The 13,001-nt window shown below is 43.9% G+C and overlaps 1 protein-coding gene across 1 annotated transcript in view; it reads right to left on the bottom strand.

The window, feature by feature from the left end:
• LOC120937639 (barrier-to-autointegration factor-like protein) overlaps positions 1 to 1,753 on the bottom strand; it is a 270,321-nt gene extending 268,568 nt beyond the window's left edge. Inside the window, exon 1 of the mRNA XM_040351025.1 lies at positions 1,650 to 1,753. The gene's annotated coding sequence lies outside the window, so the exon portion shown is untranslated. The remainder of the gene's footprint in view (positions 1 to 1,649) is intronic.
• Positions 1,754 to 13,001: the final 11,248 nt, after the last annotated feature.

Raw genomic sequence — 13,001 nt, forward strand, 5'->3', positions numbered from 1 at the left:
TGCTGACATACTGAAAGGAAAGTTTTTTGCTTCTTTTCTGTCCTGGCAAGTTCACAACAGCTCATTGTGACTGTGTTGACTTCTATTTAATAGGAGAACAGAAGGGAGTTCGGGGATATGAAATACACACCCTTTAGGGCCCCTGCATGAAGTAAGAAATACTCTTTCTAAATATCTTACTACATTTCAATTCAAGCTTATTTTATTCATATAGAGAACAAGAGAGGTAGAAACATTGGTAAGGTACACCAACAATAAGTATCATGTACGTCAGAACAAATGCATATCTAGGTTACATAAAAATGGAATGAAAACATGTTTATAAGGCATGTCAGGAGACCATCTGTGATAGCAACCCCTGAAAACATTACAGGTAAAGTAACATTCACCATCACCGGAAAAGGGGATCATAGGTGTCCCATACATAATGCATCAGGAAAGGTTATATGAAAAACCGGTCTTTATGAAAAATAATACGTCGTAGGGGGTCACACACTGAATCAGTAACAATGAATACGTCAAAGTCATAGTACATTTGCACAATGGATTCCTAATGCCGCGTACACACGAACAGACATTCCGACATCAAAACTGTGGATTATTTACCCGACGGATTGTTCGCTCAAACTTGTCTTGCATACACATGGTCACACAAATGTTGTCGGAAATTCCGAACGTCAAGAACGCGGTTACGTACAACACTACGACAAGCCAAGAAAAATGAAGTTCAATGATTCCGAGCGTGCGTAGGATTTTTGTGTGTTGGAATTGGCTACAGGCGATCGGAATTTCCGACAACAACTTTTGTTGTGGGAAAAATTGAGAACCAGCTCTCAAATATTTGTCGGAAATTCCGACAGCAAATGTCCGAGGGAGCATACATCGGATTTTCCAACAAACAAGCTCACATCGAACATTTGTTGTCGGAAATTCAGACCGTGTATACACGGCATAAGGGTGTATTTAGACCTAAAGAAAAAGGAATAGGGGCAGTAAAGATGGGGGTAGAAAGATAGAGGACAATAATTACTCCATCATAGTCCCAAGGCGACGTTGTCTAGGCCACTCTCAGCCTAGGAGATAAACTCAGAGGAGTATTGAAACATGGACCATGAAGTCCAAGTGAGAGAAAACTGTTCATCTTTACCATATTCCTCTGCCAACAGACGTTCGGGGTCCCTTATGCGGTCCACTTCAGTAGCCCAATCCCCTAGGGAAGGCATGGTTGTCGATCTCCAGTCACTGGGAATCTTACCATATTTTTATTAAAATAATCCAATGTATAAAGTAACACTTTCAGATGTATTGTATTATAACTGTACAGTCTTCCCTCATGTTGTAAAGCGCTTGCGCAAACTGTTGGCGCTATATAAATCTTGTATAATGTTATTAATTTATAAAACTTAACAAGATACTGTTTTGTAAAATACTGTTAAAATGTTTACTATTAACATCTCAGTTAACTTTGCATGCAGCTCCAGACATCCCAACCTGCGAAAAAACAAATTTCACAGAGGTGGCACTCTGACAACCCCCCCCCCCCCCCCCCACCACCACCACCACCACCACCAATATAACACAACTAGAGGATAATAAAATGAAGTCACACAGAGACACAGCCAGTCACATAGACAGTCACACAGCCATACCTGGTGACCTGGAGTGGAGGTCTGGAACACTTCACGTGGTACAGGCAGGCCGGTGGCAGCTAAGAGCATTCATCTCCTTTCCCAGGCCACAACCAAAGGCTGGAAGCACTGTAAGGGGGCGGAGTCAATGTAAATTGGACGGACCGGTCGGTGGGTGGGCTGCCTCCCACTCTGCTCTCAATGCTGCTGTCTCCTGTCGTGGAAGCTGCAGCTGGCTCTGACTGGACAAGTGAAGACATGTCTGGACTCTGAAGAAGTACAGAGCCTGAGCACTGTCAGCCAGAGCCTCCCTCAACCCAAGCCAAGCCCACAGCCCAGGCCGGTGACTTGTCCTTAGTGTTCCCCTAACGGGGAAGTTCCTTCAATGACCGCGCAGGCGCAAACTTCCCAACGGAAATCTCCGAACCTCGCCCGGCATCCAGGCTCATTCTTTAACATCCCCGTGGATTGGAGGATGTTAAAAAAAAAGCCAGGAGGCCGAGCGAGCGGAGCGAGCCATCCGAGCGCAGCGTGGACGTGAGGCCGACTGGCCACTTACCTCAAAAATCCACGTCACCCTGGATGCCGGCCGCGGTTCGGAGATTTCCGTCAGCAAGTTTGCGCCTGCGCAGTTCTTGAAGGAACTTTCCCGATAGCTGGGACCATCTCAGCACATCAGCTTGCGCATGCGCTGGAACTTCCACGATAGCTGGAACCAGCACGTCAGATCACCGGTGCTCCCAGAGGTCAGTAGGTGTAAAAGCAGGCATCAGCAGCAAAACTACAATGGATCGCCCTGCAGCCGGGATATCGCAAGGGTGTCAGGGAGCCGCAGCTGTGATGCGGGAGACAGGGGATGTCTGCAGCCCTTTAGGAAGTGTTGGTTGTCTGCCTTTCCCTGCTGTGGTTCCTCCTCCAGTCACTACATTATAGCTCCCCAACTGTCCCTGAGTTGGAACAAAGTCCCTCTCTTTATTTATTCCTCATTTGTCCCTCATGTTGGTCTGATCTATATAGTTGTATATAAAATTTGCTTTTTATCTTTCAAAAATAAAGTGCTAAACCTTTCATCCATTTTCTAAATTGCTGCATTCGTAAATTTCAAAAGCTAATATAAAGGAATAGCAGTAGTAATAAAAAAGAAAGCACTTGTAGGTTTATCCTCTCATTTTTTTGTATAAGTCTCCTTTAAGGGGGTGTGCCCTATGCCTACATACTTTTGCTAATAGGTGTCCCTCTTTCCAATCTCAAAAATGTGGGAGGTATGCTACACTACCGGTGTGTCCCTGCAGCTCTGAAGAGACAATAGTGACATAGTGATTCAGGTTCCAGCAGGCACAATAAATTGTTGCATGCCTCACATCCATTGATTGTTTTGCAATACAGTTTCCACTAAAGATACTATTTACTGTATCTGTTTCATCACATGCATAGTTTTATTTGCCCTTCCATCTACAAGATGCAGGGAATTAGAGGCCGGAGATGGGTCAAAGCAACACATACACATGCTCTGGAATTGTGTCATCCCTGGCTGGCTAAAATTAGGAAGTTGAAGACTCCGAACCTGGAAGAAAACCAGGTTGCTGATATTCTTCTGGCCAGCTCTGCAGTGGCGTCTCCAGCTTTCATATTTAGGGGGGGCACATGGGGGGACAGGGACAAAAGTAGGGGGGCCAACTATAAAATGCAATTATATATATATATATATATATATATATATATATATATATATATATATATATATATATCCTGGGGCCCTTTACTACGATCCCACTATGGGCCCTTTCACATGTTCTGCAGTGAGCTCCCTTCCTACTATACTGGGGCCCCCCAGGGTGGCAGAAAACAAGAGATATATGTCACCAGCACACCAAGAAAATATAAGGGTCCAAAGCAGTGGGAGAACTATCAGGGTTGCAAAGGTTGTCTTGCCACCGGGCCCTGGTGTTCTGCCACAGTGGGGATCCCCAGCTGTCCTGTCCCTGCTATTTACAGCGCTGGTCTGGCGTCTGTCTCCTTGGCAGCGGTGGCAGTCTATTAGGACCTAGTGCTGGTAACATTATGGGTGCATGCAGGGGAAGGCTGGCACTATTGGTTATAGAGAGCCGAGCCCCCAGCTGGTCACCTAGCAGCAGTAATGCTGTATAACCTTCTCTGTTGACATGCTGATCGGCATGTGATCCAGGTGATGCTCCCAGTCAGATCTAATAAACACAGTATTTATTAGCATCAAGAGTACAACCACATAAATATAATCAACTGTATGATCAGCAGCCGTGTGGGCTCTATGTCTGTAAAGTGTGGGCTTTGATCAAAAAAAAAATCACTAATATTTATGACTAGGATTTGACTAAGAGCATCACCTGGATTGCATCCCGATCAGCATGTCAGAGAAGGTTCCACTGCTGCTAAGCAACCTGCAGGGAGCTCAACTGTCTACAACCAATAGAGATGGGCTTGGGTGTGTTTGAAATCCCACATGCCCGATCACGCCAGGAAGCCGACACTCCACAGTGCTAATCAATGTATGGGCTGCCTAAGAGCTAAGACCAGCCATAGACAGTTTAAATCTCAGCTGGTTCAGCAGAAACTGGCTGAGATTTGAACTATTAATGAGCAGATTCTCTTATAATTATCACTAGTGGTTGCTGTATAGCCACTGGTGATAATCACTGTTTGTCGGGAAAATACAATTGCTGGGCAGGAGGGATATTCCCCTGTCACCACTGTCTGTTGATGGGGGAATCATGCAAGTTTCTTTCCTGCAATCTGTGGATGCAGGAAAGAAATTTGCACCGTATATTATCTGCCTAACTGAAAGTAAAAGTAAATTGTGAATGTTTTGAAAGAACAAGAGAGGGGTAGGGAGACAGATGGGGGGGGGAGAGAAGGGATGGAGATAATGTAGTTCAGTGATTACAGTGTACTGCAGTCTGCAGTGCACACACTTAAACACGGCCCAGGCTAGAATATCTGGTTGTGTGAGCGCTCGCATTATGCAGTGTCGGCGAGCACAGGGAGGGGGAGGAATCCCCCGCAGAGCTGACTGGGGACGCTCTCCCTCTCGGGGAGCAAAATACAATACTAGGGACGCCTCTGCAGCTCTGGTTGCCCTGCATGCCCGACAGTCCAATCAAAATTACATGCGTTAGGCTCTGGCTTCCTGACTAGTACAGAGCACCAGTCAGATCTGGCTGGAGGACACCTCATGGATTTTCCCTAGTTCTAGGGGTAGTCGGGAGTATAAACATGTTCAGATCAACTCGCCATGGAAGATCTCAGCAAAAATTGAGGTTCAGCTGATGCCTGCCTGTGTTAGCCCAAGCCTGTGTCACTGCAGGCAAGAGTCCAGTCTGATAGGGTTCACCCCCTTTCAATCAAGATACATGTGTTTGCCATTAAAAGGTCAAGGACTAAATATATTAGAGAATGATTCATTGCAATCAAAAGACTGTGGCTGCTCTATAGGGTAATAGATCTGCTCAGCTGCTATCACAGGGTCAGCAATTAATTAGAGGCTGCTATTAAATTTCATACTGCTAATACCAGACTGTCTGTACCAATTTGTGTGCTATTTTCAGGTATCCTGCTCCCCTACAGTCTCTTTTATAATTGAGTTCACCACTAAAAGCTTAAAAGACTAAAGTGACTGGTGCCCAGGGGTCAAGTTCTGGGAAAAAAAGTGTGGGAACTCCCACCCAAGATCCACTTCCCCACCAAAAAAAAATAAAAAATGATACGCTCATATGCATGATTACTAAACCGCATGTTTGTCATTGTTCCCAGGAGACATTGCGGAGGTCTGCCGCGAGTTATCGCAGGATTTAGAAAGAACTTCTTTCTAAATCCAGCGATAACTTGCGGCAGACCTCCGCAATGTCTCCTGGGAACAATGACAAAATCTCCCAGGAGACATTGCGGCATTGAGGAAGTGACGGAATACCCGCACACTACCCGATGAATCCATATACAGGAAGCAGCCAGTAACATAAAGGATTACTAAGGTTCGCCTGCTCCTGACAGTGACTCGAGCTGGGCATCGCCGCTTAGTGAAGGATTGGCTCGGGCGGTTCGGCTGCTCTCGGCTGCTCTAGTCCTGCAAAGGGAACTGCGTTCCTGCTGTGAAAAAAGTGCAGGAACTCCGTCCCACACGTTCCCGCAGGACTTGAGCCCTGCTGGTGCCCAACTTATTTATCACCCCACCATGCACAAAGGACCAAACCCTGAGATGTAAATATTAGCCTGATACACTACTTGGGCCTTCTACACACGATCAGTCCAAACCGATGAAAACGGACTGAAGTTCAGTTTCAGCGTTCCAAACCGACCGTGTGTACGCCCCAACGGTCTGTAGTCCTTCAGTCCAGAAACAGAGAACTTGCTTTAAAATTGGACCATTGGACGCCTGACCGATAGGTCAAAACCTATGGTTAGTACGCAAAAGCATCGGTTCCAAACCCGGGCATGCTCAGAATCAAGTCGATGCATGCTTGGAAGCATTGAACTTCATTTTTTTCAGCACGTCGTTGTGTTTTACGTCACCGCGTTGGACTCAATCGGTTTTTGAACTGATGGTGTGTAGGCACATCAGACCATCAGTCTGCTTCAGCGGTGAAGCAATGAAAACGGTCCGTCGGACCATTCTCGTCGGATGGACTGATCGTGTGTACGCGGACTCAGGGGCACATTCCTCACTACTCCAATAAGAGGGCTGCCATAATTGAATTCCTTTCAAAAGTCTATTTAAACTGAAAAACAAATGTAACCATGGGTGGCAGATTACTGTGGTGGAAAGCACTGAAAAGAAATATTCCACATAGTGTAGTAATTATAAAAATGACTTTATTAAGTATTAAAATGTACTGCATTTAGATAAATCAGACAAACATTTCCATATAAAAAGGCCTGCTCCTAGGGCCAGATTCACAGAAAAAGTACGCCGGAGTATCTGCTGATACTCCGGCGTACTTTGAAATTTGCTGCGTCGTATCTTTATTTGTAATTCACAAACAAAGATACGAGGGCATTTGGCTAAGACCCGACAGGCATACGGCTTCGTACGCCTTCGGATCTTAGGATGCAATACTTTGGCGACCGATGGGTGGAGTTCGTGTCTTTTTCCACGTCGGGTATGCAAATTAGCTGTTTACGGCGATCCACGAAGGTACGCACGTTCGTCGCATTTTCTTACGTCGTCGCTAGTCGGTTTTTCCCGTCGTAAAGTTGCACTTTCTATTTAGGTGGTGTAATATTAGACAGCCCATGTTAAAGTATGGCCGTCGTTCCCGCGTCGAATTTTAAATTATTATTTTTTTTTGCGTAAGACGTCCAGGAATACGAAAGGACGTAACGCACGTCGCCGTTCAAAAAACACGTCGGGGCGCCGTAATTTTGCGCAAAGCACGGCGGGAAATTTCCTAACGGAGCATGCGCAGAACGTTCGGTACACGCCCCATTTGAATTAGGCGGGCTTGCGCCAGACGGATTTACGTTACGCCGCCGCAAGTTTACAGGCAAGTGCTTTGTGAATCAAGCACTTACGCTTAAAACTTGCGGCGGTGTAACGTAAATGATATACGTTACGCCGCAGCGCAAGTACGTGAATCTGGCCCCTAGTGTCTAAATCCCAGCTACTTTTCTGGGTTCTGGGTTCAGCACATCGCAAACTCAATTGCTGTATTGTTCGAAACATATTTTTAGATTTGGTTCCTCATTTTAATTTCCCTCCTAAACATACATTTTTGTGTACACATTTACATATTAACTTTCAGAACATGTTCAATGAAAAATCATCTTTGTAAAAAAAATCCTTAGAAGAACTCTACCATGAATTGGGGAATCAATTGATTTTCTATTTCACTTTATTTATTGATTTAAACAAATTGTACAGATTAAACAATCTGCGTTGTGGGTACGTAAAAGATCAAGTGAATTTGGTGATGAGTATTATGTCAAAAATATGTCCAATAATTACAATGGAACAAAAGGTAAAGATGTTATGTCATTTCTAGAGCGCACTCTGGACCAGTTTAAAAGATATCAAATCTGGAAAAAGGATCTTGATGTTATATGTCATATCACATGTGATTAGAGAAGAAGAGAAGACAGAGAAAATAGGACAAAGAACGGAGGCAGGAAAGGAGTAAAGCCCGTACTAGAGAAGAGGGGGAGAGAAGGGGAAGAAGGTGGGGGACCAGGTGCGGTTATCCTCTTGCAGCATAGAGGCAGTAAAAAAAGGGGCAAAGAGGGTCAAATGTCACAAAAGAAGGTGAGGGTGGTGACAGGTGACCCAAGAGTTCCAGTCAGATCTTGTTAAATTTCTTGTTGCTGTTAGTAAGGGTGCTAGTCAGATGTTCGTTGATATAAGAGCCATCTCGCCTGGTTTCAACTTTGGAGAAACAAGTGGACTGCTTCTTCCAAGCTTTAGCGATTGTTAATTTGGAGACTAGTAGCCAGATTCAGAGAGACTTAGGCTGGCGTATCAGTAGATACGCCAGCCTAAGTCTGAATGTGCGCCTGCGCTAATTTAAGCGTATTCTGGTAACCAGATACGCTTAAATTAGGCTCAGATATGAGCGGCGTAAGTGTCTTACACCCTCGTATCCTAAAGTGTAATTTTTAGGCTGACCGCTAGGTGGCGCTTCCATTGCGGTCAGCGTAGAATATGTAAATCAGTAGATACGCCTATTCACAAACGTACGCCCGGCCGACGCAGTACAGATACGCCGATTACGTAACGCATTAGCGGCCTAAAGTTATTCCATCAAATAGATGGAATAGTAATGTTATTGGGGGGACGAGTTGTTAATAAAGTTTATTATAAAAAAAAAAAAAAAAAAAAGTTGGGATTTTATGCTATGTTATTCTTTGCTCAGTGCTTTGTTTACATTGGAATGGGTATTTTGGTTGCAGCCTGAACCGTAGTGGCTAGGCTTGCTAAAGTTTATTTATATATATTTATTATTATCTTAAAGCAGGGGTTCACCCTATCGACGGAAAAAAAAAATTTTTACCCCCGTACTCACCTTGTTCTCGTAGATCGAAGATACCGGGGAATGGGCGTGCCTATGGAGACAGAGGATGATTGAGGGCCGGCTCTGGCGCGTCACGCTTCTCCGGAAATAGCCGAAATAGGCTTGGTCTTCACGACGCGTGCGCATAGCCTGTGCGCAGGCGCCGTGAAGAGCCGAGACCTACTCCGGCTGTCTTCGGGGAGAGTGACGTGCCAGGGCCGGCCGTCAATCATCCTCCCTCTCCATAGGCACGCCCATTCCCCGCGGGAGCCGAAAAATACGATCTCCGATTACAAGGTGAGTCCGGGGTTAAAAAAATCGGGACAGGCATACTGTAGCTCGCGCTACAATGCCTGTCTCGATGGTAAAATCGTGTCGGGGGGGTGAACTACCGCTTTAAATATTATTACCCATCAGTTATTTATTTATTTATTTATTTATCTAACTATTTATTTATCTATTTATTTAAAACCAATAATAAACATCCGCGGCCTTTAACCACTTGCTTACTGGGCACTTAAACACCCCTCCTGCCCAGAGCAATTTTCAGCTTTCAGCGCTCTTACACTTTGAATGACAATTACTCAGTCATGCAACACTGAACCCAAATGATTTTTTTGTCCTTTTTTTCCCACAAATATATTGTTTTCTTTTGGTGGTATTTGATCACCTCTTGGTTTTGTATTTTTTGCGCTATTAATGAAAAAAGACCGAAAATTTTGAAAAAATATGTTTTTTTCTTAGTTTCTGTGAATTTTTTTTGCAAATTATTAATATTTCTTGATAGATTTTGGCCACAATTTATACTGCTACATGTCTTTGATAAAAATAGCCCAAAATTTTGGGAAATTATTTGGTCTGTGTGAAAGTTTTAGAGTCTACAAGCTATAGTGCAAATAATACAAAATTATCACATCTGATCACACCTGATGTATTGAAGGCCTATCTCAATTCTTGAGACCCTAACAAGCCAGGAAAGTACAAATGCCCCCCAAATAACCCCTTTTTGGAAAGTAGACATTCCAACGTATTTATTAAGAGGCATGGCGAGTTATTTGAAGTTGTATTTTTTTCCCACAATACTTTGCAAAATTACGATTTTTATTTTTTATTAAAAAAAAATCTCAAAATTGTCATTGTATTAGCTTATTTCTCTTACATGGCATGTGCATACCAAAAATGACACCCCAAAATACATTCTGCTACTCCTCCTGAGTAGAACGATACCCCATGTGTGAGACTTTTTCACTGCCTGGCCACATACAGAGCCCCAATATGCAGGGAGCGCCATCAGGGGTTCTAGGAGCATAAATTGCACATCTAACTAGTTGACTACCTATTACACTTTTGAAGGCCCTGGAACACCAGGACAATGGAATTACCCACAAAATGACCCCATTTTGGAAAGCCAACACCCCAACGTATAATCTATGAGGCATAATGAGTCTTTTGAATGGTTCATTTTTTTCCTGAAGTTTTTGGAAAATGTGGGAAAAAAATGAAAACGCATTTTTTTTACACAAAGTTGTCCATTGATAAGATATTTCCAACACATAGCATGTACATAGCAAAAATGACACCCCAAAATACATTCTGCTACTCCTCCTGAGTAGAACGATACCCCATGTGTGAGACTTTTTCACTGCCTGGCCACATACAGAGCCCCAATATGCAGGGAGCGCCATCAGGGGTTCTAGGAGCATAAATTGCACATCTAACTAGTTGACTACCTATTACACTTTTGAAGGCCCTGGAACACCAGGACAATGGAATTACCCACAAAATGACCCCATTTTGGAAAGCCAACACCCCAACGTATAATCTATGAGGCATAATGAGTCTTTTGAATGGTTCATTTTTTTCCAGAAGTTTTTGGAAAATGTGGAAAAAAAATGAAAACGCATTTTTTTTACACAAAGTTGTCCATTGATAAGATATTTCCAACACATAGCATGTACATAGCAAAAATGACACCCCAAAATACATTCTGCTACTCCTCCTGAGTAGAACGATACCCCATGTGTGAGACTTTTTCACTGCCTGGCCACATACAGAGGCCCAACATGCAGGAAGCACCATCAGGGGTTCTAGGAGCATAAATTGCACATCTAACTAGTTGACTACCTATTACACTTTTGAAGGCCCTGGAACACCAGGACAATGGAATTACCCACAAAATGACCCCATTTTGGAAAGCCAACACCCCAACGTATAATCTATGAGGCATAATGAGTCTTTTGAATGGTTCATTTTTTTCCTGAAGTTTTTGGAAAATGTGGGAAAAAAATGAAAACGCATTTTTTTTACACAAAGTTGTCCATTGATAAGATATTTCCAACACATAGCATGTACATAGCAAAAATGACACCCCAAAATACATTCTGCTACTCCTCCTGAGTAGAACGATACCCCATGTGTGAGACTTTTTCACTGCCTGGCCACATACAGAGCCCCAATATGCAGGGAGCGCCATCAGGGGTTCTAGGAGCATAAATTGCACATCTAACTAGTTGACTACCTATTACACTTTTGAAGGCCCTGGAACACCAGGACAATGGAATTACCCACAAAATGACCCCATTTTGGAAAGCCAACACCCCAACGTATAATCTATGAGGCATAATGAGTCTTTTGAATGGTTCATTTTTTTCCAGAAGTTTTTGGAAAATGTGGAAAAAAAATGAAAACGCATTTTTTTTACACAAAGTTGTCCATTGATAAGATATTTCCAACACATAGCATGTACATAGCAAAAATGACACCCCAAAATACATTCTGCTACTCCTCCTGAGTAGAACGATACCCCATGTGTGAGACTTTTTCACTGCCTGGCCACATACAGAGGCCCAACATGCAGGAAGCACCATCAGGGGTTCTAGGAGCATAAATTGCACATCTAACTAGTTGACTACCTATTACACTTTTGAAGGCCCTGGAACACCAGGACAATGGAATTACCCACAAAATGACCCCATTTTGGAAAGCCAACACCCCAACGTATAATCTATGAGGCATAATGAGTCTTTTGAATGGTTCATTTTTTTCCAGAAGTTTTTGGAAAATGTGGAAAAAAAATGAAAACGCATTTTTTTTACACAAAGTTGTCCATTGATAAGATATTTTCAACACATAGCATGTACATAGCTAAAATGACACCCCAAAATACATTCTGCTACTCCTCCTGAGTACAACGATACCACATGTGTGAGACTTCTACACAGCCTGAGATCCAACATGCAAGGAACACCGTCAGGTGTTCCGGAGACACATAGCATGCACATACCAAGAATTACACCCCAAAATACATTATGCTGAGCAAAGCGTATACAAAAGATTACCTGTGGTAATAGTAGCGCAGTTCTACACAGCAGGATAGCACTGGTCCAGGCAGCAGGCAGGGACTTGGTCAGCAACGTCCAGGCAGGGATACTGTCCCGTCAGGGTTAGTGCAGGTGGTCAGTTCATGCAACAGGCAGAGGCATGATGGCATAGGTCCTACAGGCAGCAGGCAGAAGTAGGGCCTCGTTCTGGACAGAAGGGGGACAGGGGTAGAGGCTTCTCCCACCCAAATCTCTTTGAAGCCTCCGGGCAACCAGACCCTAATCTAGCATGAGAAAACAAAAAAAATGTTTTCTTCATCCAGAAAAACTTTTCTGGAGCCCCTCACATATGTGAGACCCCTGTGTTGAATCCCACTAGTCCAGTAGCAGGGTACAAGATCAGTCCAGGAGGCAGGCAAAAGGCATGGTCAAACAGTCCGAGGTCAGTTCCAGATCAGGCAGAGGCATTACAGAATCGTTAGGCAGAAGAATGGTCGAAAAAACAGTCCAGGGTCAGTTCCAGATCAGGCAGAGGTATTACAGAATCGTTAGGCAGAATCATGGTCAAAAAACAAGCCGAGGTCAGTTCCAGATCAGGTAGAGGTATTACAAAATCGTTAGGCAGAATCGTGGTCAAAAAACAAGCCGGGGTCAGTTACAGAGCAGGCAGTGGCATAAGGGGTGTGAAGGTGTGTAAAGGCAGGAACGGAGGATTAATACTTTAGTTTGGTGTGGTAACGCCGAAAACAGTCAGTTACACAGAGGCCTGGTTGGGAAGGACAATCCACACAATGGAAAGATGTGTCTCGTCTGACTCCATCACTGGCGCATACCTTGCATTTTTTTTGACGTCGTCGGCCTGTTTCTGTGGGAGGGATTTTTTCGGGAAAATGACGTTCGGCGAGACGACTTAAAACATCAGATCGGATGGTTTGGGGTGGGCCGTTCGGGAAAATAAGGGCAGTGATAAGGTCCTCTTGGTAGCCAAGGAAGTGTTTGGGGTTTTGGGTGGAGTTGCTGTAAATTACAAAGGAATTATA

The sequence above is a fragment of the Rana temporaria genome, chromosome 4, assembly GCF_905171775.1.
Source record: "Rana temporaria chromosome 4, aRanTem1.1, whole genome shotgun sequence".
In the NCBI taxonomy this organism is placed as follows: domain Eukaryota; kingdom Metazoa; phylum Chordata; class Amphibia; order Anura; family Ranidae; genus Rana; species Rana temporaria.